This window comes from Callospermophilus lateralis, unplaced genomic scaffold (assembly GCF_048772815.1).
Source record: "Callospermophilus lateralis isolate mCalLat2 unplaced genomic scaffold, mCalLat2.hap1 Scaffold_101, whole genome shotgun sequence".
Classification (NCBI taxonomy): domain Eukaryota; kingdom Metazoa; phylum Chordata; class Mammalia; order Rodentia; family Sciuridae; genus Callospermophilus; species Callospermophilus lateralis.
In genome coordinates this window covers 4,639,319-4,644,467 of record NW_027510272.1, presented here as the reverse complement: position 1 = coordinate 4,644,467, position 5,149 = coordinate 4,639,319, and positions in this window count along the sequence as shown.

The following is a 5,149-nucleotide window of genomic DNA, read 5'->3' as shown; positions in this document are numbered from 1 at the left end:
AACTCTAATCAGAATGGCAGCTTTTATGAAGACAAACAACAATAAGTGTTGGCAAGGATGTGGGGAAAAAGGCATACTCATACGTTGCTGGTGGGACTGCAAATTGGTGTAGCCAATCTGGAAGGAAGTATGGAGATTCTTTGGAAATCTGGGAATGGAACCACCATTTGACTGAGCTATTGCTCTCCTTGGACTATACTCAAAGGACTTAAAAACAACATACTACAGGGTCACAGCCACATCAATGTTTATAGCAGCACAATTCACAATAGCTAAACTGTGGAGCCAACCTACATGCCCTTCAGTGGATGAATGGATTTTTATAAATGTGGCATATATACACAATGAACTTTTTTAAAAGAGAATAAAATCATGGCATTTGCAGGTAAATGGATGGCATTGGAGAAGATAATGCTAAGTGAAGTTAGCCAATCCCCAAAAAACAAATGCCAAATGTTTTCTCTGATATAAGGAGGCTCACTCATAATAGGGTAGGGAGGAGGAACATGGGATGAATAGATGGATTCTAGATAGGGAAGGGGGGAGTGAGGGAAAGGGAGGAGGCAGGGGATTAGCCTCCTAATGAATGTGGAATGAATGTGATGGACATCATTATCCAAAGTACATGTCTGAAGACACAAATTGGCTGTCAACCTACTATATATACAAACAGAGATATGAAAAATTGTGGTATATATGTGTAATAAGAATTGTAATGCAAAAAAAAAACAAGTACATGTATAACGTGAATTGGCATGAATATGCTTTATACAAAGATATAAAAAATTGTGCTCTATATGTGTAATAAGAATTGTAATACACTCCATTGTCGTGTATTTAAAAAAAATAAAATCAATAAAAGAAAAAGAAGGGAATGGGGAATGGGTAGGGAAAAACTGTGGAATGTACCCAAACTAACTTTCCAATGCACATATGTGAATATACTATAATGAAACTCATCATTTTGAATATCTATAAGATACTAATTCTTAAAAATGTAAATAAATAGATCAGTAAAGTGGATCAAAGGGAACAGTGGGAGGGAGGATGGGGAGGGTGAAGGGACTGAATTGGAGCAAATTATATTCCATGCATTTATAATTAGTCCAAATGAATCTAATGTCAAGAATAACTATTATGAACAAATGAAAAAAAGAATAATGACTTCACTGTTTTTATAAAATGCATTCTCATAAACAATTCAATCAAGAGAAATGAAAAAAGTAAAAGAGAACATACAATTAAACATCTCACCAACCATAACAATTACTAAGTCACTCTTCCATCTTTTTCCCTAATTTCAAGATTACTTCAGTTTCCTTTTCCTTTTGATATTCTTTTCTTTCTTTCAACAAAGGTTTATTTTCTACATAAAATTCTTATATTTATTTTGTTGAATTTATAATAAGGTCCTTGATATTATTTAATACTACTATAAATATTATAATAGTTCATTTTCTAAGCAACTATTACTTGTTTGAGATAGAATTGATTTGTCTGTACAGATTTTATATCCAGAAACCGCATTATCTTATTAATGAGTTATGAATAGGTTTTTTTTTTTGCATATTCTCTATATATTCATAAATATGCAAATAAAGAACATCCCCCCTTTTATATTTCATTTTTCTTATCCTAGTGCAGTAGCTAGGGCTTCCAAAACAATTCTGATGAAAAGAAGTAATAGACACTCTTGTTTTGTTCAAATTCATCATTAAATGATTTTGGGCTGTAAATGTCATGTAGCCATGTTTTATCAAGTTAAGGATGTTTTTCTGTTCTTTGCCAAGAATTGTTTAAAATCAAGGCTGTATTTCAAACTTAACTGGGAACTTTTCCTGCATTGTTGACAACATTATGAAATCTTTCCCCTTAATCTGCTAATGTGAACTACCTTGATAAATTCTGCTAATAATATATTTTGAAAAATCACTCATTAGTTCATGGAGATTTTCTGAATTATTTTCTACAGCATCCTATGTATCATAGTTTATTCAGTCAATCTTCATATGGCAGTTACATTATTTCTAACTTTTTATCATTATAAAAAACACCTCAACAGAGAATCTGGTAAGTCTGGCAAGTGTTTCCCCCTCTTTTTCCTGTATTTTGCGGGTGCATCTTCAGAGTAAATTCTCAGGAATGGGATTGCTAAGGAAAAAATATGTACTTATATATTCTTAGAGAATGCTCAATTTCCCTCCAAAGGAACTGTACCATTTTTCTATTTCCACCAGTGATTAATAAGTACCTATTTCCCCTAAGACTCACCAACAGTAGCTTTAATTTATGTTTTTTATTAAAAATAAAGTTGAGTATCTTTTTATATGTTTAATGGGTATTTTTAAATGTGTGTGTGTGTGTGTATGTGTGTGTGTGTGTGCACACACATGCACACTCGCTCATGTTGTCTGTTCCTCTCATGTATTCCGCTTTGGTTATTACAATTAAAATTTTTCTTTATATATTAAGAATGTTGGGTTGGGATGTAGTTCAGTGGCAAAGTGTCTGCCTTGCATTTGCAAAATCCTGGATTCGACCCCTAGTTCCAAAAAAGACAAAAAAAGAACCCACCCTACCCCACCCCCCAAAACCCCCAAGAATGTTACCTCTTTTATGTCTTACCTCTTTACTACCCTTTTTTTTTGACAGTCAAAAGACGATTGCTTTACAGCTTTCAAAGTCTTTTTGATGTTAAGATTATTTGTTTCCAAGTTGATATTAAACTTGTTGTTACTTTGGGGTGAGTCAATTTTATAACCTGTCATCATCTAGACCTTTCAGTTGAAATGGTAGGGCTGATGCTACATTCCTTACCAACAATCTTTTTGCCTGAGACTACACAGTAAGGTTTAATGTAATCATTATGCTTTGAATAATTTAATATGGAGGCAGTGATTGCAAGTCTGAATTTCTTGTTTAATTCAAGGTAGAATGTCAAATATTGTGCTCCATGATGAAGGAAGCTGACTATAATTAAGATCATATATTACATAGAAAGGTGCCTATTTAAGGTGTTTCAGAATGGTCTATGATGTGCTCTCTCTCTCTGCATGGTCAACATTCTACATACTCAGTGAGTCCTAAATCTGGCTAGATTTATTGAACTCCCTCAGCCCTTCAGTTTGCCAACCTATGACATTGGTGCACATCTCTAATCATAATCATGTGCTTTTGGCTCTGTCTTGCTGACTACACAATAAGCATACTGAAAGATGTGGGAACTGTTCCTTTTGTAGTATGCACAAGGAATAAACAGATCTTTGTTGAAGAAATATTTTATTGAATGAATGACTGAATTTCCAGTTCTAGTGGTTATCATGCTTTAGTAAACAAATGGCTAGAGAATCTATATCAATGAGTGAAGAAATAATAAACATAAAAGAAGATCAAATACTAAAATAATACCATACCATCTATAGCTCCCAGGTTAGATGAAAAAGGTTGCATGTTTTTGCATCAAAGATAAAACCATGATAGTTGTAAATTGAGCCAATGCATTAAAAGGAAGATTTCTAAGTGAAGAATTAACATATCCAATTTCATAGTGTAATATGAGAACAAGTCAAGTAAATTCATAAAATCTGAAGACTAACAAGGATAAGAAAGAAATCACTACACACAATCCAGTGTAAACTGTGCTATTCCAGCTAGATCATCTGCTCACAGATCTAGAGCAAAGATCAGAAGAAATGTTCTTCCACATGCAATTGCTATGTAAATAAGAAATAGCTAACACTTGTGAGCATTTTTGATGTGCCACGTACTGTCCTAATATCATTTTCGAAGCAAAACTCAAATACAGTTTGTTGTAATTAGTAACCCTAATATTACCAGTAGATGTATGACTACTTGGATTGAATGTTTGTATGTGAATACCAGATTTCATGTATTTTTGAAAATATCATTTCAATCCATTATTTAAAATAGTAAACTATTATACTTTTTATTCACCGTATGGTCTATTCATGCATCATCTCTATATACGTAGGCCCAGGGTACACCTATTTTTATCCCCGAACTCTGAATGATAGGGTTTCAAAACATGCTCCCAGAAATGGTGGAAGAAATATGCATGTCACCTGCTCCATGTATTCTTTTCATCACATCATCTTCTGGACACAAAATGCAAAACTCACACTTATCTTATATTTCTACTAAAGCCTAATTTTAATGACGGCATGAATTACTAAAATCATCTACATCTGCATTGCCTATTGTTTTCAAATTTCAATCCTACGGTGAGTATACACTTGTTTCTTCCTAGAATAGTGTATTCACCCATCTCCCTGTTGAAAATATCCCTGATCTCATCACTCATTTTATACGTTGCCCGATCTCCTAACATCCCTATGGATATCTATTTCCCCAAGTGCCTTGTTGTGACTGACTCTTCTTGTGTGCTGACATTCCCATTTACACTCCAATGGAAATTCATTGGATTGCAAAAAGGGCCTTTAGTCCAAATCCAAAACTCACTCTTCTTCCTTACCCTAGTCTGGAATCCTGCCTACTCTCTCTATTTCACTGGAAGTTCTCTTTTACATTCAGTAGTCCCAGGTACAAGATCTTATGCCATTGTATATCTATTTACAGGATTCATCTCTGCAGAACATAATTAAAAACTATGTATCCAAATCAAGGGCCCAACACCCTTTTGTGCTTCAGATCTTACCTACTTTTCTATTTTCATACTTACATTTCACCTTACATTCTTACAAATATCCCAGTTGCCCAATACCCGTATTCATCCAGCAGAATGACTCCTAACCCAAATCGAACATGATATGACCCTTAACCATACTCTGTTCCCTCAATTTATTTTCACATAACAGCAGGTCCTGAGTTGATCTTGCCACACGGGTATGTAGGGAATCCTACAGCTGCTGAGAAGCTCAAAGGTAGATGCCGAAATGCTTCCTGGAGCAAATGTAGGCAGCTAGGTAGGACCTGTGAGGTCTCTTCCATGGCCAACAACCCAGTCAGGATGAAGGGATGTGGCTGAATCAGCCTCTCTCTTCTCAATGCAGGGAAGATGGACACAATCAGGCCTGTGTGGATTGCTGATCCCAGGCTCCTAGGGTATTTAGAGCTTTATGTCTTGTGAAAATGTCACAGGAAGGTGGGGCAGCCTCCATCTCATGGGACC